At 43.3% G+C, this 23,877-nt stretch overlaps 1 protein-coding gene and 1 pseudogene across 1 annotated transcript in view; one reads left to right on the top strand and one right to left on the bottom strand.

The window, feature by feature from the left end:
- LOC109888872 (WW domain-containing oxidoreductase-like) overlaps positions 1–18,628 on the top strand; it is a 261,956-nt pseudogene extending 243,328 nt beyond the window's left edge.
- LOC109889457 (transcription factor Maf) overlaps positions 16,855–23,877 on the bottom strand; it is a 55,738-nt gene continuing 48,715 nt past the window's right edge. The window contains exon 3 of the mRNA XM_020480896.2: positions 16,855–19,687. The gene's annotated coding sequence lies outside the window, so the exon portion shown is untranslated. The remainder of the gene's footprint in view (positions 19,688–23,877) is intronic.

Raw genomic sequence — 23,877 nt, 5'->3', positions numbered from 1 at the left:
CAGTATTACTTAAGTGCCTTGTTGCAAACAGGATGCATGTTTTTGAACATTTTGTATTATGTACAAGCTTCCTACTTTTCACTCTGTCATTTAGGCTAGTATTGTGGAGTAACTAGCTTTTCTCATATCACAACCATTAAACTCTGTAACTGTTTTAAAATCACATTGATCATTGTGAAATCCCTGAGCAGTTTTCTTCCTCTCCGCCAACTGAGTTTGGAAGGATGCCTGTATCTAATCCAAAGCCTAATTAATAACTTCAGCATGCTCAAAGGGATATTCAGCTTCTGCTTTTGAATAAAACATTTTTACACATGCCCTCCTTTGTGAGGCATTGAAAAACCTCACGGTCTTTGTTGTTGAATCTGTTCTTGAAATTCATTACTGTCACATTCTGACCCTAGATCTTGTGTTATTTCTTTGTTTTAGTTGGTCAGGACGTGAGTTGGGTGGGTATTCTATGTTTTGGGTTTCTAGGTTGGGTTTCTTGTTTGGCCTGATATGGTTCTCAATTAGAGGCAGGTGTTAGTCATTGTCTCTGATTGGGAACCATATTTAGGTAGCCTTCTTTCTGTTGGGGTTTGTGGCTGGTTATTTTCAGTCTTTGTGTGTCTGCACCAGATAGAACTGTTTCTGTAGGGGTTTGTGGGTGGTTGTTTTCAGTCTTTGTGTGTCTGCACCAGATAGAACTGTTTCGGTTGTCACTTTGTTGTTTTGTGTTTTTGAAGTGTTCAGTTTTCCATTAAAATTATGAACACTAACCACGTTGCGCTTTGGTCCTCTCTATCTCCAGACGACAACCGTTACAGAACCACCCACCAAAAAAGGACCAAGCAGCGTGGTATCAGACAGCAGCAGCAAGAGCAGCGCGATAAGGAGGAATGGACATGGGAGGACATTCTAGATGGCAAGGGTTGCTACCCATGGGAGGAGATCCTGGCTGGAAGGGATCGCCTCCCATGGGAACAGGTGGAGGCAGCCAGGAAAGCGGAGGCAGCAGCTAAAGAGAGCCAGCGCTTTGAGGGAACACGGCTGGCAAGGAAACCCGAGAGGCAGCCAAATATCATTTCTTGGGGGGGGGGGGGGGGGTGGCACACGGGGAGTGTGGCTAAGGCAGGTAGGAGACCTGCACCAACTCCCCGTGCTTATCGTGGAGATAGAGGATGCTGTACCGGGCAGGCACCGTGTTATGCGGTGGAGCGCACGGTGTCCCCGATGCGTGTGCATAGCCCGGTGCGGTACATTCCAGCTCCTCGTATCGGCCGGGCTAGAGTGGGCATCGAGCCAGGTGCCATGAAGCTGGCTCTACGCATCTGGTCTCCAGTGCGTCTCCTCGGGCCGGCATACATGGCACCAGCCTTACGCATGGTGTCCCCGGTTTAGTGAAAGACTAAAGTTACATACATGGGATGCTTTAGTGAATTTCAGAATGTCTGGAATAGAAAAGGCAGAAATAAAACAATTCAATAAACATTCGCAGCCAGTCATCCAAAACATAGCCCTATGCAGTCGTTAAATTCCTATAGAAGGTGGCAAAGGCTGAGGATGTGTGTTCAACAGGCAGACAAGTTTCAGACCATTGAAATGCATTCAAATCATTTTTGATTAGAACTTTAGTGTTGTTGTTCCCCGGCTACGGGGAGCATTCAACCAGGTAAGGTTGGGCAGGCTCGGTGCTCCAGATCTCCAGTGCGCCTTCTCGGTCTGGTCTATCTGGTGCCATCTTCACGTACCAGCCCTCCGGTGGCAGCCCCCCGCACCAGGCATCCTGTGTGTCTCCGGAGCCCAGTACTCCATGTTCCTGCTCCTCGCACTCGCCCTGAGGTGCGTGTCCTTGACCCAGTACCACCAGTGCCGGCATCACGCACCAGGCCACCAGTGCGCCTTCAGAGCCCAGTACTCCCTGTTCCTGCTCCTCGCACTCGCCCTGAGGTGCGTGTCCCCAGCCCGGTACCACCAGTGCCGGCACCACGCTCCAGGCCTACAGTGCGCCTCGTCTGTCCTGAGCCGCCAGAGTCTCCCGTCTGTCCTGAGCCGCCAGAGTCTCCCGTCTGTCCTGAGCCGCCAGAGTCTCCCGTCTGTCCTGAGCCGCCAGAGTCTCCCGTCTGTCCTGAGCCGCCAGTGTCTCCCGTCTGTCCTGAGCCGCCAGAGACTCCCGTCTGTCGTGAGCCGCCAGAGCCGCCAGTCTGTCCTGAGCCGCCAGAGCCGCCAGTCTGTCCTGAGCCGCTTTGGTCCGCTCTATCTCCGTTACAATTACTCGATTGAGAGACCTTACAGATGTGGGGTACAGAGATGGGGTAGTCATTAAAAACTTGTGTTAACCACTATTATTGAACACAGAATAAGTCCATGCAACTTATTATGCAATTTCTTAAACACATTTTTACTAATTTAGGCTTGCCATGACAAAGGGGTTGAATACATTTCAGCTTTAAATGTTTTATTTATTTCTAAAATGCTGGCCAAACAAAATTCCACTTTGACATTATGGGTATTGTGTGTAGATCAGTGACACAAAATCAGTATTAGAAATATTAGAATGAGCTATGTCGGGGATATAGTATTTCAAAAGGCACTCGCACATCTGAGCAGGTGCATGGCAACAGTTGAACAAGATGAAGGAAAAAGGAAACCGCACACTGCCCTTGATAGTATCGCTGATCTTTAATAAGCTTATGTATCGGCCTCACGGCTTTCGTTAGAGGATATAGTATTTGAAATGGGAAGTGACCAGTGGTTCAATGTCTCTATAACGTGTGTGTGTTGTGTGTGTGTGTGGTGTGTGTGTGTGTTTGATAGTTTGTGTGTGTGTTGTGTGAGTGAGTGTGCATCACCTGGTAGACGGCAAGTGATTGCTGTTCAGCAGTCTGATGGTCTGGTAATAGAAGCTGTTGAACAGTCTGATGGTCTGGTAATAGAAGCTGTTGAACAGCCTGATGGTCTGGTGATAGAAGCTGTTCAGCAGTCTGATGGTCTGGTAATAGAAGCTGTTGAACAGTCTGATGGTCTGGTAATAGAAGCTGTTGAACAGTCTGATGGTAATAGAAGCTGTTGAACAGTCTTATGGTAATAGAAGCTGTTGAACAGTCTGATGGTAATAGAAGCTGTTGAACAGTCTGATGGTAATAGAAGCTGTTCAACAGTCTGATGGTAATAGAAGCTGTTCAACAGTCTGATGGTAATAGAAGCTGTTCAACAGTCTGATGGTCTGGTGATATAAGCTGTTCAACAGTCTGATGGTCTGGTAATAGAAGCTGTTCAACAGTCTGATGGTCTAGTGATAGAAGCTGTTCAACAGTCTGATGGTCTGGTAATAGAAGCTGTTCAACAGTCTGATGGTAATAGAAGCTGTTCAACTGTCTGATGGTAATAGAAGCTGTTCAACAGTTTGATGGTCTGGTAATAGAATATGTTTTTTTTGTCTCTCGGTCTTGGCTCTGATGCACCAGTGCTGTCTCCGTCTGTTGGACGATAGCCGAGTGAACAGTCTATTGCTCGGGTGACTGAGGTCCTTAAAGATCTCTTTGCCTTCCTTTGACACTGTGTGCTGTAGATGTACTGGAGGGCAGGCAGCGTGCCCCCGGTGATGCACCCTACCAGGCGGTGATGCAGCCCGACAGAATGCTCTCAATGGTGCATCTGTAAAAGTTAAAGAGGCTCTTATAAGGGACGTAGACGTGAGAAAGAGAGGGAGTGACAGGGAGAAAGAGAGAGAGGTTAGAAGAGAAAGTGAGGAAGAGTGGGAGTAAGAGGGAGGGAGTGAGAGAGTGAGAGATCATGCCCAATAAAGCGTCCAGTCCTTTTCATGTTTAATTCAGCTGTTTTATAGTCCTACATGCCCCCATAGTGCCATTCTATGGAGAAACTCCTATTTTCCCATTCAGACCAGGCCTTTTAATCTCCTCCCTGTGCCAGAGCTCCTCTCTCTTTACTGCCGCTCTTTAATGAAGAGCTGTCCAATAAGGCCTTTTATTGTATTGGCATATGTTGCTTTTATTAGGAGACAATAACTAGCTGAAGCCCATCACCTCACAATTCCTCTCCCAAGATAAAAAGGAGTTTCACAGTCACCACCCAAGTCCTTCTTACACTCATCGTTTCCCAACACCCTCCTTTCTTTTCTCCTCTCCTCCTTTCTTTCTAATTTTGTCCCCCCTTGTCTCATCCCCTTCTTCCCGACTCTTTTCTCTCCTCGCTCTTTCTTACCTCCCTTTGTTCACCAGATAAGCATATGTTCCCACACCCCCCACACACACGCTGCAGGAGTTGGACGTGAGGAAGAGATGGCGGAGTGTGGCAAACAGAGAGGGTAGACGAGGGGGCAGCTGTAGCAGGGGCTGGAGGTATACTGCCTCTCCATTCTCTAATGTTCTTCAGATGGAGAGATGTGGAGACAGGGGGAGCCAGTGTTAGGTGTGTGGTCTCTCCATCCTGTCCCTAATGGCCCTCAGGGGAGTAGGCCGCCCAGGGCTCTGTATTACCCAGCAGGCCTAGGGGCTAATGACGGCTCTTTAATAGAGTGTAAAACATACTGAGGAGCAGAGGCCAGTGCCTTAGAGGGCTCCCCCATTAGAATGGCAAGAACAGCATTACACTGGACAGGCCATTTGTTTCCAGTGGTGGGGATGGCTGCGCTTATGCGTTAGTGTGCTGAGGTTATGGGGTGACTGTGGAGTCTTGAGGGGGACCGTTGGGGTGTTTTTAGAGGTCTGTTTGTGGTGTTAATCCCTCCCCTTGCGGTTGGTTGGTCAGGCTGAATGGAGGGCCAGGCTGTTTATCTGACTGGACCGCGTTACCCAGGATTCCCCTCACAGCTGGACGGGCAAGCTCAGATGGGCTGTCGGCTCGCAGAGGCTAACGCCTCTTAGGGCTAGGGCAAACACACTCCAGTGGTGGTCAGTGTCATTTAAGATGAGGGAGGACGATTAGGAGCATGGGCTTAAAATCTATTCACCCAGCTAAATGTAAAATCGAAAGGTTTAAGATACTACATGATATTCACATTTTTTCAATACCCAACATGAGGTTGCTACAACCTAGCCTATGAATGAACGTTTTACAATGTAGTTGCACAGGTCGAGAGAAGAATTATAGTAATGAAGGTGAAAGACAGTTTCAAGACCGCCTTGCACACTCTTGCCTGCATCTAGCCGATCTCATGTGTAGTTATTAGTCCAACAGTTGCAAACAAGTTTCTATTGGACAAATTCAGGTATGTTTTTTCTCATTTGCTTACACATAAGAAACTTTTTTCAACAGAATCGTCAGAATGAATTCACCCCTTATCACATGCAAACACTGTTCACCTTCATAGCAGCCACACACAAACAGTAAGATCACTTTGCTCGTTGTATAATTCATTCTTGAATCTACTCGCTCTCTTCCTCTCAATTTTGACCTTTGCTTGTAGAGTTCAGTGCACAACAAAATGCGTTAATAAACCCGCTACAATCATGCAGTACAGTCAGCATTCAGTTTAGCAGTTACAACGGCTAGTCCTGGTGGCAATACATTTATAAAACCAAAAGCTTACATTGACTTGAAAGAGTTCCAGTGTTGGATAGCCATAGCCAGCTAGCTAACATAGCATCCCTCTCTGTTTGTGTAGAGTGTTTTAGTAGACTAGCTGCATTCGATAGCTAAGTGAAATTGAAAGTGAAAAAAATACAACAAAATATAGCTCTCACTCACCACATTTTATGCACTGTAGTGCTAGCTAGCTGTAGCGTATGCTTTCAGTACAAGATTAAGTCTCTGATACTTAGATTTGGTGGACAACATGTCAGTTCATTCTGCAAGAGCTCTGATAGGTTGATGGACATCCTCCGGAAGTTTCAGATTTACTGTGTAAGTCTCTGGAAGTGGGTGAGAACCATGAGCCTCCTAGGTTTTGTATTGAAGTTAATGTACCCAGAGGAGGACGGAAACTAGCTGTCCTCTGGCTACACCATGGTGCTGCTGAGGCTACTGTAGACATTCATTGCAAAACAGTGTGTTTAAATCAATTATTTAGTGACGTGAATATATTTCGTATAGTTTTATATAAAAATGAATAACTTTATATAAAAATGATAACTTTTTTTCTGAATGATAACTTTTTTTCTGAAATTCATTTAGGAGGATGGTCCTACCCTTCCTCCTCTGAGGAGCCTCCATGGCTTTATTTGCAAGGGAAACATTGCCAATTTCATTGCCAAAGCAAGTGAAATAGATAATAAACATAAGTTAAATACAATTTTAAAAAATGAACAGTGAAAATTACTCACAAAAGTTCCAAAAGAAAAATGAATGTCATAAAATGTACAAAAGTACAAAATGGAAATAAATAAACATAAATATGGGTTGCATTTACAATGGTGTTTATTTTTCACTGGTTGCCCTTTTCTTGTGGCAACAGGTCACAAAATGTTGCTACTTTGATGGCACCCTGGTATTTCACCCAAAAGATATTGTAGTTTATCGAAATTGAGTTTGTTTTCAAATTCTTTGTGGGTCTTTGTAATCTGAGGGAAATGCAGTGCCTTGCGAAAGTATTCGGCCCCCTTGAACTTTGCGACCTTTTGCCACATTTCAGGCTTCAAACATAAAGATATAAAACTGTATTTTTTTGTGAAGAATCAACAACAAGTGGGACACAATCATAAAGTGGAACGACATTTTTTGAATATTTCAATTTCTTTTAACAAATCAAAAACTGAAAAATTGGGCGTGCAAAATTATTCAGCCCCTTTACTTTCAGTGCAGCAAACTCTCTCCAGAAGTTCAGTGAGGATCTCTGAATGATCCAATGTTGACCTAAATGACTAATGATGATAAATACAATCCACCTGTGTGTAATCAAGTCTCCGTATAAATGCACCTGCACTGTGATAGTCTCAGAGGTTCGTTAAAAGCGCAGAGAGCATCATGAAGAACAAGGAACACACCAGGCAGGTCCGAGATACTGTTGTGAAGAAGTTTAAAGCCGGATTTGGATACATAAAGATTTCCCAAGCTTTAAACATCCCAAGGAGCACTGTGCAAGCGATAATATTGAAATGGAAGGAGTATCAGACCACTGCAAATCTACCAAGACCTGGCCGTCCTCTAAACTTTCAGCTCATACAAGGAGAAGACTGATCAGAGATGCAGCCAAGAGGCCCATGATCACTCTGGATGAACTGCAGAGATCTACAGCTGAGGTGGGAGACTCTGTCCATAGGACAACAATCAGTCGTATATTGCACAAATCTGGCCTTTATGGAAGAGTGGCAAGAAGAAAGCCATTTCTTAAAGATATCCATAAAAAGTGTCGTTTAAAGTTTGCCACAAGCCACCTGGGAGACACACCAAACATGTGGAAGAAGGTGAACTTTTTGGCAACAATGCAAAACGTTATGTTTGGCGTAAAAGCAACACAGCTCATCACCCTGAACACACCATCCCCACTGTCAAACATGGTGGTGGCAGCATCATGGTTTGGGCCTGCTTTTCTTCAGCAGGGACAGGGAAGATGGTTAAAATTGATGGGAAGATGGATGGAGCCAAATACAGAACCATTCTGGAAGAAAACCTGATGCAGTCTGCAAAAGACCTGAGACTGGGACAGAGATTTGTCTTCCAACAAGACAATGATCCAAAACATAAAGCAAAAATCTACAATGGATTGGTTCAAAAATAAACATATCCAGGTGTTAGAATGGCCAAGTCAAAGTCCAGACCTGAATCCAATCGAGAATCTGTGGAAAGAACTGAAAACTGCTGTTCACAAATGCTCTCCATCCAACCACACTGAGCTCGAGCTGTTTTGCAAGGAGGAATGGGAAAAAATTTCAGTCTCTCGATGTGCAAAACTGATAGAGACATACCCCAAGCGACTTACAGCTGTAATCGCAGCAAAAGGTGGCGCTACAAAGTATTAACTTAAGGGGGCTGAATAATTTTGCACGCCCAATTTTTCAGTTTTTGATTTGTTAAAAAAGTTTGAAATATCCAATAAATGTCGTTCCACTTCATGATTGTGTCCCACTTGTTGTTGATTCTTCACAAAAAAATATAGTTTTATATCTTTATGTTTGAAGCCTGAAATGTGGCAAAAGGTCGCAAAGTTCAAGGGGGCCGAATACTTTCGCAAGGCACTGTATGTGTCTCTAATATGGTCATACATTTTGCAGGAGGTTAGGATGTGCAGCTCAGTTTCCATCTAATTTTGTGGGCAATGTGGACATAGCCTTTCTTCTCTTGAGAGCCAGGTCTGCCTACCGTGGCCTTTCTCAATAGCAAGGCTATGCTCACTGAGTCTGTACATAGTCAAAGCTTTACTTAAATTTGGGTCAGTCACAGTGGTCACGTATTCTGCCACTGTGTACTCTCTGTTAAGGGCCAAATAGCATTCTGGTTTGCTCAGTTTTTTTGTTGATTCTTTCCAATGTGTCAAGTAATTATATTTTTCTTTTCTCATGATTTGGTTGTGTTGCTGTCCTGGGGCTCTGTGGGGTCTGTTTGTGTTTGTGAACAGAGCCCCAGGACCAGCTTGCTTAGGGGACTCTTCTCCAGGTTCATATCTCTGTAGGTGATGGCTTTGTTATGGAAGGTTTGAGAATCACTTCCTTTTAGTGGGTTGTAGAATTTAACAGCTCTTTCCTGGATTTTGATCATTAGCGGGTATTGGCCTAATTCTGCTCTGCATGCATTATTTGGTGTTTTCAAACCAAATCTAATTGTATTGGTCACATACACATGGTTAACAGATATTACTGTGAGTGTAGCGAAATGCTTGTGCTTCTAGTTCTGACAGTGCAGTAATATCTAACAAGTAATCTAACAATTCCCCAAACTACCTAAGACACACAAATCTAAAGGGGTGTTTGAGAATATGTACATGTAAGTATATGGATGAGCGATGGCCAAGCGGCATAGGCAAGGTGCAATAGATGGTATAAAATACAGTATATACATGTGATATAAGTAATGTAAGGTATGTAAACATTATTGAAGTGGCATTATTTAAAGTGGCATTGTTTAAAGTGACTAGTGATCCATTTATTAAAGTGGCCAGTGATTGGGTCTCAATGTAGGCAGCAGCCTCTCTGAGTTAGTGATTGCTGTTTAGCAGTCTGATGGCCTTGAGATGGAAGCTGTTTTTCAGTCTCTCGGTCCCAGCTTTGAGTCACCTCTACTGATGCACTTTTACGTTGTACACAGAGGATATTTTTGAAGAATTATGCATGCAGTCTCAATTTGGTGTTTGTTCCATTTTCAAATCAAATCAAATCAAATCAAATTGTATTTGTCACATACACATGGTTAGCAGATGTTAGTGTGAGTGTAGCGAAATGCTTGTGCTTCTAGTTCCGACAATGCAGTAATAACCAACAAGTAATCTAGCTAACAATTCCAAAACTACTACCTTATAGACACAAGTGTAAGGGGATAAAGAATATGTACATAAAGATATATGAATGAGTGATGGTACAGAGCGGCATAGGCAAGATACAGTAGATGGTATTGAGTGCAGTATATACATATGAGATGAGTATGTAAACAAAGTGGCATAGTTAAAGTGGCTAGTGATACATGTATTACATAAGGATGCAGTAGATGATATAGAGTACAGTATATACGTATACATATGAGATAAATAATGTAGGGTATGTAAACATTATATTAGGTAGCATTGTTTAAAGTGGCTAGTGATATATTTTACATCATTTCCCATCAATTCCCATTATTAAAGTGGCTGGAGTTGAGTCAGTGTGTTGGCAGCAGCCACTCAATGTTAGTGGTGGCTGTTTAACAGTCTGATGGCCTTGAGATAGAAGCTGTTTTTCAGTGTCTCGGTCCCAGCTTTGATGCACCTGTACTGACCTCGCCTTCTGGATGATAGCGGGGTGAACAGGCAGTGGCTCGGGTGGTTGTTGTCCTTGATGATCTTTATGGCCTTCCTGTGACATCGGGTGGTGAATTCTTGGTTGGTGAGCAGAACCCAGACTTCACAACCATAAAGGGAAATGGATTGTATAACTGATAGAAGTATTTTATGTTCCTTTTGATGGCATAGAAGGCACTTATTGCTTTGTCTCACAGATCATTCACAGCTTTGTGGAAGTTACCTGTGGTGCTGATGTTTAGGCTGAGGTATGTAATGTTTTTTGTGTGCTCTTGCAACCGGACCTTTTGTGGAACACCATTATTTTTTGTCTTACTGAGATTCACTGTCAGGGCCCAGGTCCGACAGTGCCGAAGATCTAGGTGCTACTGTAGGCCCTCCTTGGTTGGGGACATGTTTTACCCCCGTCAACAATTTCCATCAGTTTGTATAGCAGAACCTAATGACACATTGAGTCAAAAGCATTTTGGAAATCAGCAAAGCATGAGAAGACTTTGCCTTTGTTTTGTTTTGTTTCTTTGTTAGTTAGGGTGTCCAGGTTGAAAACGTGGTCTGTCATACGGTAATTTGGTAAAAAGCCAATTTGACATTTGCTCAGCACATTGTTTTCATTGAGGAAATGTACAAGTCTGCTGTTAATGATAATGCAGAGGATATTCCCAAGGTTGCTGTTGACGCATATCCCACGGTACTGTAGTTATTGGGATTAAATTTGTTTCCACTTTTTTAGATTGGTGTGATCAGTCTTTGGTTCCAAATATTGGGGAAGATGCCAGAGCTGAGGATGATGTTAAAAAGTATAGCCAATTGGAATTTGTGGTCCGTATATTTTGTCATTTAATTTAGGATACCATCAACACCAAAGGCCTTTTTTTGGTTGAAGGCTTTGTATTTTGTTCTTTAGTTGCTTCAATGTAATTGGAGAATCCAGTGTGTTCTGGTAGTCTTTAATAGTTGATTCTAAGATTTGTATTTGATCATGTATGCTTTTGCTATATGTAATTTTTTTACCCAAACATCTCCATTTCGGATAGATAACACTTTGTGTTGTTGTTTGTTTAGTGTTTTCCAATTTTCCCAGAAGTGGTTAGAGTCTATGGATTCTTCATTTACATTGGAGCTGATTTCTGACGTGCTGTTCCTTCTTTTTCCGTAGTGTATTTCTGTATTGTTCTAGTGAAGGCGTAGGCTCAGGTTTTATGAGTCTCTGGGTTTTGGGGGGATCAGTTTCTCAATTTCTTTCTTTGGTCTTTGCATTCTTCATCAAACCATTTGTTTTTGTTGTTACTTTTCTTAGGTTTTCAGCTTGAAATTTTTAGATTAGATAGGGAAGCTGAGAGGTCAAATATACTGTTTAGGTTTTCTACTGCCAAGTTTACACCTTCACTATTACAGTGAAATGTTTTGTACAGGAAGTTGTCTAGGGGTGGAAGGGATTGAATTTGTTGTTGCCTAACTGTTTTTTTCGTAGGTTTCCACACTACTTTCCTTCCATCTATAGCATTTCTCAATATTATTCAGTTCCTTTTGCTCTGATGCATCATGATTGTGTATTGCTCTGTTCAAGTAGACTGTGATTTTGCTTTCATCTGATAGGGGTGTCAGTGGGCTGACTGTGAACGCTCTGAGAGACTCTGGGTTGAGGTCAGTGATAAAGTAGTCTACAGTACTACTTCCAAGAGATGAGTTATAGGTGTACTTACTGTAGGAGTCTCCTCGAAGCCAACCATTGACAATGTGCATCCCAGCGTGCGACAGAGCTGCAGGTTGTGACCTGTTTTTGTTGGTTATGCTGTCATAGTTGAGCCTAAGGGAGCATATGGAGGAGGGAATGCTGTCACCTTCAGGTAGGTGTTTGTCCCCCTGTGTGTCAGGTTTATTTTTTTATTGAACCTTTATTTAATTAGGCAAGTGAGTTAAGAACAAACTCTCATTTAGGTTCCCATAGATTAATACATGTCCCTGGGCCTGGAAATGATTGATTTCCCCCTACAGGATGGAGAAGCTGTCTTCATTAAAGTATCGGGATTCTAGTGCGGCGATATAGGCAGCACACAGGAGGACATTTTTCTCTGTTGAGATACTTTCCTTTTGAATTTCTAGTCAAATGTAAAATGTTCCTGCTTTGATTCATTTAATAGTGAGTTAGGTCTGCTCTATACCAAATTAGCATACCCCCCTGAGTCCCTTCCCTGTTTCACACCTGGTAGTTTGGTGGATGGGACTACCAGCTCTCTGTAACCTAGAGGGCAACCAGTGGGTCCATCTTCTCTATACCATGTTTCTTGTAGGATGTCTGTATTTCTAATTTCTTTGGTGAAGTCCACTTTATGCCAAAGTCAGATGACCTCACGCCTTGGATATTCCAGGATGAGATAGTAAAGGCTTTGTGTTCCATAAAGTGTCCAATGTTGTTAGTCGTGTGGTTTGGTCTCAGACCAGTAAGTGTGAGCAGAGTCTTGCTGGTCTGGGCGAGGTGTCAGTTGATCTGTTGCTCCTGTGTGAGGTGTTGGGTCTGCGTTTGAGGGCAATGTCCTTTAGGGTCCTGGTGAAGGTGGGCACTGCGGCCTTGTATAGGTGGACCTGGTCTTAAAAGCTGTTTAAGTCCATGGTGGAGTGGTGGACGAGGTAAACATTTGGTTTTGAGGCACAGTCACGGGAAATACTTTCGTTTACCCCCTGTATGGTAGCAGGGTGGAAGTCTTTTCATGGTAGCAGGGTGGAATTATTTTCGTGGTAGCAGGGTGGAGATAACCACTTGTGCGCCTGACTTCACTCCCTTGAGTGCTGTGGCTTTACTTTCCTGCTGCACTCTCAGGTCATTTGTGCCTGAGAGCAGGTCATTTGTGCCTGAGAGCAGGTCATTTGTGCCTGTTTGGACAACAGAGTTTAGACACTGTGTGTTTGGGAAAAAGTAAATTTTCTTATATATATTTCCCGTTTGAGGCCAAAAAGAGTACAATCTGTGACTTGTGTATGTCCTCAGTGGGTGGGTGTGTGTGTGTGTGGGGGGGGGGGGGGGGGCTGACAGAGGGGGTGCTCAGAGTGGATGGGATCCCCTGGGCTTGGGACCTTGGTGAACTGTTCTGCTCTGGTGTCGAGACTTTTGTCAGGATCTGAGGTGGGCTGTTCTGCTGTCTTCTCTGCGGGAGTGGACAGCTCTCTAATGGGTTGTTCTCTGTCACACGTCATCTGCCTCACCCTCTCCTCCAGCACTCTCCTCCAGCACTCTCCTCCAGCACTCTCCTCCACTCCTCTAGTCCTTTGTTCTTCTCCCGCCTCTGTTTTTTCTCCTGTCGATGTTGTCTCACCACAGTCCAGAGTGCAGACATGTCTCTCTCCACCTTCAGCTCTCTGGGTCTGGTTGAGCAGGTGTTGTTGTGCTGAACAATTATTTCTCTCTATATATATATATTACGCAAACACGGGCGAGAGACGACAAGCAAGCAGATGTGTTTTTGTTACAATGATAATTTATTAAATGTAAAATATCTTTAGCACAGATTAACAATCACACACTTCCATCTATTGTGAACGCCATGGGGTTGGAAATAAACATTCCACAAGGATCAACGAAAGCACACAGTCCTGTTGGAGTCCTATCTTCTCCTTCATGGCATAGATAGATCTTCATGTTAGACTGTTATCTCAGAGAGGCTGGGTCCTAGGGCTGAGGCAAATCTCATATACTGGTCCTAGTTTCAGTGACCCTTTTATCATGTAAGCTTGTTCTGTGGCCTACACAGCTCCAATTCTTGATCTATAAAAAAAGAACAAGACCACACCGCAATCCATTTCCCCTGTCTGCTCTCTTCACCAGAGGAAAGGAGTATGCTCTCCGGCGATAGTTGTGGACGCAGCCACTTAACCAGGCTTTAGTTGGTAACACTGTACAGATTGGATTGCCTCTCTGCTTTGCTTCAACCCTTCCCACATCAACAGAACTGAACAGAACCTTGACCAGAACGGTTCGACCACAGTAAGAATGACAGTTAAAGGAACAGAAGAGAACCACCCACAGGAGTAAGAAAACTGTAAGACTTTACACGTTGTCCAGGATATCATCGTCTGGTTCTTTTTCATTATTCTCTTTTCATTTTTTTTTATTACTTTTTTTTATAGTTGATTTTCAGCACATGCCATATGAGAAGTTTGGGATTATAAAAGTACCTGAAAGAAGTGCTAGAGTGTCAGCATGCATAGCTGTTTGATATTTACATGTTCTTATGTACAGGACAGGACAGGACGGGATGGGACAAAAACAGACTGCTCTACAGTACTGGGTGTATTTACAGGTCAGGGGTCAGGGGTTAGAGGTCAATTACATAACTACAGACGTCTGGGTAAAGTGTCACGCATATTATCAGAGACAGAATGACAGAGCACAACCTTGAAGAGGCAGAAAGAAAACATGTTTTTTCAGACCTGTTCTTTTTCCTCTGGTACAATACCCCTATGCTAACAAATAGCACAATGCTTGTTTTATTATTGTTGTAGTATACAAGCAGAGTGATTGGACATGGTTAAAGATCACCACAGTAATATGTTATACTATGAAGATAACGCCAAATAACTGAGATACAGTAAACTGCTTCAACACTACTCTCCCACCTTGCTTCTCAATACAAATACCTTTAGCTGTTTTCGGAGGGAAAAAAACGAACCCTCTTTTCTCCACAATTTCCTGGTATCCAATTGGTAGTTACAGTCTTGTCCCATTGCTGCATCTCCCGTATGGACTCGGGAGCCATGCGTCCTCCGAAACACGACCCCGCCAAACCACACTGCTTCTTGACACACTGCTCGCTTAACCCGGAAGTCAGCTGCACCAATGTGTCGGAGGAAACACCATACAGCTGGCGAACAAAGTCAGCGTGCATGTGCCCGGCCGTCACAAGGAGTCTCTAGAGCACGATGGGACAAGGACATCCCAGCCGGCCTAAACCTCCCTTAACTCGGACAATGCTGGGCCAATTGTGTGCCGCCTCATGGGTCTCCCGGCTGTGATACAGCCCGGGATCGAACCCGGATCTGTACTGATGCCTCTAGCATTGTGATGCAGTGCCTTAGACCGCTGTGCCACTCAGGAGGCCCGAATGGTGGCTGTTTAACCGTTAAATGTTGCACAATACTTTCCAAAGTATATTTTCATTATTTTGAAAATTGGAAGACATAAATGTGATCCGGGACCAGTTTCCAGAGCAGTGAGGGTTCTGGCCAGACAGGGTCAGGTTACTACTGCTGATTTAGTGCCTGTTTTTCCTCCTCTTAAAGCATATAGATTCTCCCTATGCAGAGGTTGGGTTTCTGTGTGTGTAAATGTATTGGAGATGCTCTGGTTGGCTAGGACCCTGCTACATTTTTAGCATATTGCGGGAGTGATTTTAGTCTTCTCCCTATTCCCTCTTTTCAGTTCCGGTTATGTGTGTACTGTCTAGGGGACAGTTGGTGTAACCCTCTCCTCTCCACTCACCAGTGTGTGGTGGTCAGGTCGGTCTAACAGGAACATAACAACCCTAAGAAAACGGAGCCATTTCTCTGTAAAACTATGTATTTCAGAATCAGAATTGACATTGACAAGATACTAGTATAAAAACAGAAAGAGACATTGGTTGGTCAACGCCTAAAATGTAAAGGTATTATCTATAATTTACATGATTATACAACACATCTGTTGGGTTACTGTACATGGCTGGAGTGAATGAGTGGGTGTGTCTGTGAGAGTGTATAAGAGTGTTTAAATCAGAGAGCGTGTGTGTGCGTGCGTGTGTGTGAGTGTGTGTTTTTAATTTTAATTTTACCTTTATTTAACCAGGCAAGTCAGTTAAGAACACATTCTTATTTTCAATGACGGCCTGGGAACAGTGGGTTAACTGCCTGTTCAGGGGCAGTGTGTGAGTGAGTGTGAGGTTTGTGTTTGCATGTCTTAGACCCAGCCCATTCTCCTGCTCTCTCTCTCTTCCTGTGATAGATAGACACAGACAGACAGGCAGACAGACAGACACTGGTGGTTCAGCTTGTTAATGTCTAATCTCATCAGGTTTATCTATTACAGGGGTCACCAGGTCAAATAGTGAGAGGGCAGCGCTAAACACCAAGAACCCCTGTGTACACACACTCAATCTCTCCTCAATTCTCCTTCCCTCCCTTTCTCTCTGCTGTGTGCACAGTTTCCCTCAGAGCACACAGAGTCCACAGCTGTGCAGTGTAGTATTTTCAGGTCAGGATTAAATCATTCCAATGTATTGCTTGACCACCCTTTACCTAAAACAGTGTGAAAACGAGGAGTGAAACGAGAGTGAAATGAGCAGGCAAATATATTCCACCTTCCAATGAGTTTGTGTGTAGGTCTCTAAAGCAAATACCTTTAACTGAGAGTTAGCTAAATGATGTGCCACCCTGCTTTTGAAGTGTGCATGTCTGGGTCTGGGTGTCTGTTAGACACTGACTGACATTTGTAAGCCTTTGATATGCCAGTCCTGTGAGGTGTGTAGAGTTATCAGTGTGCTGGCAGGGAGGGAGACAGCAGAGAGATGCAGTTGTTTCATCTGCTGTTTCTAACTGCCTCAATCTGCTACTACCAACACTGAGTAGGACCTTTGTTTAGTGTGTCTGTATTTCTCAATGAGAGTGTGTAAGTGTGCATGCACTTTATTCTGTGAATGGGTGTGTGTGAGAGTGTGTCTTTCTAGATTTTAATGAGTGTCAGTGTATGTGCGCGCCGGAGCAGTTTGGGCATTTTCCAGTATGTGTGTCTATTCCTGTGTTATGCTCTGCCAGCTTGGACTGCTGATGCTAAAATGAGTCTCAATGAGGCTGGGCCTTTGAAGTGGGTGTATATTAGTGTGTGTGTGTGTGTGTGTGTGTGTGTGTGTGTGTGTGTGTGTGTGTGTGTGTGTGTGTGTGTGTGTGTGTGTGTGTGTGTGTGTGTGTGTGTGTGTGTGTGTGTGTGTGTGTGTGTGTGTGTGTGTGTGTGTGTGTGTGTGTGTGTGTGTGTGTGTGTGTGTGTGTGTGTGTGTACAGACTTTTGCTGCTGTGCCAGTGCACTGCACTAAACAGTGCTCTGCAGTCTTTCATCAGTGCTCTCCACCAGTCTCATTTGTAGATAAATAGCAGTGAGCCAGGGATAACTATTTAATGTGTGTCTATAGAAGTCAGCTCCGGAACAGTCTCTTCTCTTTTCACAACGTCACAGCAGCTTTTAGCCAGCAGCAGGGCTATATGAAAGATCCCTCTGAGTGCCTGACTTCTGGCTGTAATTCTCTCTGACGTCTGTTTCAAATGCTGTGGAATCTCTCTTCCTGTCGCTCTCTCTCTCCTTCTCGTTCCCCCTCTCCGCTCCTAATTACCGACTGTGACGGTAATTAGGGAGGCATGTCTCAGTACAGTTTGACTACAGACTACGGAATACTGGATTTGAGTTAAACTGAGAAATACAGAAGTAATTTCCCACTTAATTAGAGAGTATAGGGTAGGGAGGGTTGTCTGCTCCTTTTAAGAGAGAGAAGAGAGACGGGTAAGGGGCAGTGGGGTTTACGAGTGTGTGCATGTGTGTGCGTGTGTGTGTGTGTGTGTGTGTGTGTGTGTGTGTGTGTGTGTGTGTGTGTGTGTGTGTGTTTACAAGAGCACTATTCTCAACATATTACTCTTAAGGGGTGTATACTTCTCTTTACCCTGGCAAACCTCTGAAATAAAAGCCAAATGTCTGACTTCCCTCATGAATCCCTAGATGATGTGAACATAAACAGATGTGTAATCATCACATATATACTGTATGTTCTCTTATACAGTCTATTTATAGAACCCTCTGGCTCTCCACTCCAATGAGAAGAGCTGCTCCCTCCTCCCCAGTCTAGAACACCGTGGGCCACATCTTCTGTCCAGAAAACAGCCCTTGCGGTGTGCAAACCTCCACAAAATAACATCCAAATATTGCAGCTATAGAGAAGCCCAACATATTTTGGTGTGTTTTGCTTTAAATTTGAATGAACAGTCGTCACCATGGAGATTGTGACGTTCTAAAATGTTAGAATGTTTCATATTTTTTGCGGAGATCTGTGCTGTTTTGTGGACAGTTAGCATTGTATTTACCACATATACATCAGCATGCACTCTGGATAGTTAGCAGTCCTGTTCACACACAATATAGAAATAAATATATGTATATAAATATATATACAGGGCCATGGTCCCCATGGTAACACTGTCCCATCATTATGGGCTGTGGCAGAGAGGGGTGTCTCTGGGGTTTATCCTCTCGATATCTCTATCTGTCTCTCTCCATTTGTATGGAGTTCCTCCTCTGTCTCGTACAGATGCTCTGGGGTCATGCAGGAAATATGGTGGTGGTGGTGGTGGTGGGGGGGGGGGGGGGTCGCTGAGTCCAGATGTGTGTTTATTCTGGTGGAGGTCTTGGCAGCATCTTTAGAGTGGCAGGATCTCATTTGTCTCTTGGCAGACGGGAGGGTTTCTGTGTATCTCTCTGATGGTCCTCTCCTCCCACAAAGATAATGTTGATCAGGGTCCTCCATGTTGTGTGTGTATCTCTCTCACTCTTTCTCTCTGTCTGTGAGTTCACAGCAACAGGGGTCATCCACCACAGTGTACTGTGCAGTAGAGGGTTTCGGAGGCATGTACTTCAACAACTAATTCTGCTGCCTACCCTCCCCCCAGCCCAAAGACCAGGCCACTGCAGCCAACCTGTGGGAGCTAAGCGAGCGCCTGGTCTCAGAGAGGCCTTCGGGCCAGCAGGCCGTCTGATGGACATTCCCACTGACTATCAACAGCCTCATCAGGACTAGAGGAGCGAGGAGGACTAGCCAATCAGGAATGGAGGGGGAGGGAGTGGAGATGAAAACCAATCAAGTTTGTACATTGAGTGGACTGTAGAAAGCTGCCAAACCTTTCAACTGGACCCATCACTTCACTAAGCAGTAAAATACATGTACAAATTCATCTTATCTAATAGCTACACTGTGGCTACAGGTTGAACTGTGGTAGTTTAACACTAAAGGGAGAGGAGAAGAGAGACGGTCCAAGTGGCAACACATCCCCTCTGACCGTCTTTGTGGCAGGGAGAGTTCACCAGTTCCAGCCAAAGTGGGCCTGTGTTTTTCACTCCAGTGTGTTGCCACCTGCATCACACACTGTGTATCTTCCCTCTGTGTCTCTAGTCTCCTCCTGTATATATCTATTCTATGTCTGTCTACAGAGATATAGGGAGTGGTGAGTATCATTGTGCTAGTTTAGGGGGATTGAAGGGGGGTAGGAGAAATAAGGAAGTATAATGTAATGCCTATATACATAGAGGTATGGTTTCGTGGCTATATACAGACGCAGTAGTTTTGTTTCATACGAGGCCCTGCGGTATATTATTTACATTCACATCATAGGCTAAATGGGACTGGCTGTCATTGCTTCTCCCCTCTACAGTTAAAGACCTCCAACCTACATATTATTACATAGAATACTCTACAAAATGCTATTTACAATGAGGAGGTACTGTATCTTTGTCATGTTGAGTCAGAATTGCGTCCGTAGCTACTGGTGATGCCAGAGGAAGAGGGAATCCAGGAGTTTTAGTAGTTGAATCAAACATGTCTTTTTCTTGGGTGTTAGGTTTTGTTGTCATTTGTTTCTGTCAATAATCTCGTCATGTAAGACAAAGTGTTGGGTGACTGGGTTTGTCTGGACTTCTGTACAGGGATTGTTGGTTGGTTTATGGGTGGTTTGGAGACGTTGTGTGGACGTTGTGCTTTGTCGCAGTCCGGTGCCATGGAGCGACGTTGGTAAGACATCACCATTCCTCTGTCATGGTTTCTGTAAAGAATAGGAAGAGAGAGGACTCATTAAAGACTGTTTGTTGTAGTACGTATGTGTCTGTGGTCATTTCAATACTTGCACGCATTTGACAGGATCCTATTGAAAGGAATCAAGACGAGTGTACATATTAGGGAGAAGGGGACTAATCAGAATTGGCCTAGAAAGGCTGCTTCTTGTGGTCAGTGAGCAGCACAGCGCCCTTTGACCCGGAACTACTCTCCACCAGGAACATTGGGAAGGGCCATAGAGTGATTGACACATTGACCAAGCAATCACATGGCTGACCTGCATCATTCTCATGACTGGTTAGTCAGCTGATGCCTGACAGAGTCTCTCTCACTGTTAAACACTGCTTTGTTCCCTACATGATGTTCAACAGCAGTTCAGCACTGTAGGGGAGAGTGGGGTAAGTTTAGCCACCTTTGTTTCTAGGCAACCATACACAAAATGTTTATTTTAACCAAATATTTAGGAAGAGATGCTCATTTCTGTGAAGGAAGAAACGACATGGAAAAAGTGGTAAGCAAGTTCAGTCCAAAAAAAACTATTTTCACTAAATCAAAGGAATTTGTGTTAGAGGTTTAATGGTGCTTGTATTTAAACCAAAGTAGATAATTTAAGATTCTGCTATATATCAGTTGGGGCCTCTATAAGCATCCATATGAGGTCCTAAACCTAGCATGAAAGTACATCCCTGTAGCTGTGTGGGCTAATAGTAAAAATGTTTGCCTTGGGGTAAGTTGAGCCAATGTAAGAGTTTTCTTCCCAGGTGTAATGCAAGTCATTATCACTGGGATATGAGGTAACAACAGGGCCTGTGTTAAAAGTGTTTAAAAAAGTACAAAGTGTTAAGTGTTAAGCCTGTGTTAAAAGTTGATTAAAATACAAAAACTATTTGTGATTTTGTTGAATTGTGTTTGGCAAATAAAGAGACACGGTTTTAAAAAGGTAGTGGTGATATTTAATTAGTAAGTGGCTCAACTTACCCTGTCCTGCGGCCCATACCCGTGGGAAATTGTGCCAAGAGACCACATTTTTTGGACAAGCTATGTTTACATGTATTCTGATTATTTCCAGGGATACATAACATCCTGAAATATATGTAGATATCATTGTATATTTCCTTTGAAGGAGTGATGCTGAATGTAAAAAAATAAATTGGCTCAACTTACCCCACTCTCCCCTACTATATACAAATCAAATGTATTTATAAGGCCCTTTTTACATCATCAGATTTCACAAAGTGAGTATACACAAACCCAGCCAAAAAACCCAAACAGCAAGCAATTCATATGTAGAAGCACAATGAACTGTTCTGTTCTAATCTGTACACCACAGCGGTCTTGTTGCTGCTCTTGCACATGCAAACACAAACACCGAAGGAATTGAGGACAGGGAGATTTAGAGCAATTTATTAAGGAATCTCTCACTAGGATAGAGAAGAAACAACACATCGTCCATCCCCTAAGCTCTACAATTCTTTTTAGAAATGTTTATTTTTTGGGTGTGTGGGGGCATGTAAGGACCGGCTGCAACACACACTATCCCCAGGGAGAGAGGGATACAGGAGGACGAGGTACACCCAGTTATAGATCCAGCACCCCCTTCTGTGGCCCCTAGGGGCAGTAGTGCTACAGCTGAGCCCCTTGCACCCATCTTCCTCTGCTCTCGAACTGGTAAGAAGCAGCAAGCTGAGACTCTCTCTTACACCCCTCTCCCCTCTATACAAACAACATGCACACACACACACACACACATACAGTACTGATCATTTGATTTGATTGATGCATGTCACTGAGCTCCTTCAGAGAAGAAGTGAGTGAGACATCAACAGCATATAAGCCCCTCGCTATAACCAGTCAATGACAGAGAGAGAGAGAGAGAGAGAGAGAGAGAGAGAGAGAGAGAGAGAGAGAGAGAGAGAGAGAGAGAGAGATGCTGGGCAGACAACAAACAAAGAGGAAACAGCATTACGATGTCCTCTGGGAGTGCATCGCTGCCGTGGATCTATGATTGTGTTTGTTTGCATGTGTGGGTGTGGGTGCGTGTGTTCTGACTGTAGAGGGAGGTTCCTGCCTGGCTTTCATACAAAGCCTTATTGATCAGGCCCTATCGGAATCATCTGATAGTTAATCGATACATTACACTTCCTCCCAACGCTTAGAGAACAGAGGAAAGGAGAAGAGAGGAAAGGAGAGGAGAGGAGAAGAGAGGAAAGCATTCGTCTCTGAGGAAGACCTTGATCCTTTGACTCACCCGAGGCCCCTCAGTCTCTCTTTCTCTCTCCTCTCTCTCTACCTCTCCCTCCCACCATCCCTCTATTTATCTCTCATTGTGGTTGAATGCATTTTTTTTTAACGTGTGATTAATAATTCAAACATGCTTGTGGGAATTTCATCAATGTGTGCAAAAATATGATTTGTGTTCCTTTACATCCTTTACATTCATACACTGATCATGCTCTGAGATGTAGAATCATGAATCATCCTTTGCATTCATACCCTTATCATGCTCTGAGATGTAGAATCATGAATCATCCTTTGCATTCATACCCTGATCATGCTCTGAGATGTAGAATCATGAATCATCCTTTACATTCATACACTGATCATGCTCTGAGATGTAGAATCATGAATCATCCTTTACATTCATACACTGATCATGCTCTGAGATGTAGAATCATGAATCATCCTTTACATTCATACACTGATCATGCTCTGAGATGTAGAATCATGAATCATCCTTTACATTCATACCCTTATCATGCTCTGAGATGTAGAATCATGAATCATCCTTTACATTCATACCCTGATCATGCTCTGAGATGTAGAATCATGAATCATCCTTTGCATTCATACATTGATCATACTCTGAGATGTAGAATCATGAATCATCCTTTGCATTCATACACTGATCATGCTCTGAGATGTAGAATCATGAATCATCCTTTACATTCATACACTGATCATGCTCTGAGATGTAGAATCATGAATCATCCTTTACATTCATACACTAATCATGCTCTGAGATGTAGAATCATGAAAATGAAAATATTATTTTATAAATGAGGCCAAGATACTTCCCATCATGCTTCTGAAGAGTAGATGCAGATCAGAAGAGAATCCAATACATACTGAATATCAATATAATTTATACAATTAGAAAGGAAACTAAAATATAGCATACAAACATTTAGACATGAACAATTTGTTAAATGAATGTTTATCTATATTGCAATGCGATGTGTACTGGCTGACTGCTATTTTCCCTTTTCGTTTTTTTATTTCCCATAAGATTAATTTCCCTCCTCATATTTATGGGCGGATTGATTTGAATACGTCTGTGTTGCTTATATTGGTAGTATTGACGTCTGGAACGCCATGCTGCCATTTGGAACGGATATATTTAATGATCACAATCAATGTTAAAGCCCTCTATGGACAAGACTAACTCGATACATATCTACTGAGAGGGAGAAAATATACTGTACACTCTCTCTCTCTCTCTCACTCTCTCTCTCTCTCATATGAAAATGAATGATATTTATTAAGTGCTATTATAGAGTAATTCAATTGTTGTCAATCAAGCAAGCCTGTGTATTTACACAAGTTTCAGAATATCCCGTCCTCCCTAAAAATAGTGTGAAATTTTGTGAAAGTGCTTATTGGACAAAAACCTAATTTCATTTAACTCATGTAATGTTTGAAATAAAATATGCAATTTACAGCCATAAACCATAATTATGTTAAAATATCGACATGTCAATATTGAATTGTGTAGTTGATTAAACAGCGTTATTAATGGCATAATGATGGGATGTTGGTCTTTATTTATCCTTCTGTCTGCCCCTTTACATTCTGCTGATGTGTGCAGAAAGCTGCCTCAGTAACTATAGTGTGTGTGGGGGGGTATGAGATAGAGATCTGGGCCGAGGCTGTGTGTGTGTGTGTGTGTGTGTGTGTATGGGGCGTTGGCATTTACTGCAGTGGGACTGTCCCCTGTAACTCTGCCAGATGCTTTTCTCTGACATGTAAATACCTGAGGTGGAACAGCACATCACCAGCTAGACCTTAACCAGACTCACACCACACAGTCACACACATACTATGTCAATACAATGTCTCCTCAATGAAATGATCCAGTACAGCGTTACCATGTTCTAGTTTTTGGAATCTAGCATGATCCAA

The sequence above is a fragment of the Oncorhynchus kisutch genome, linkage group LG4 (assembly GCF_002021735.2).
Source record: "Oncorhynchus kisutch isolate 150728-3 linkage group LG4, Okis_V2, whole genome shotgun sequence".
NCBI lineage: Eukaryota > Metazoa > Chordata > Actinopteri > Salmoniformes > Salmonidae > Oncorhynchus > Oncorhynchus kisutch.
The sequence above is the reverse complement of the archived record's forward strand: the minus strand, read 5'-3'. Positions and strand labels throughout refer to the sequence as shown.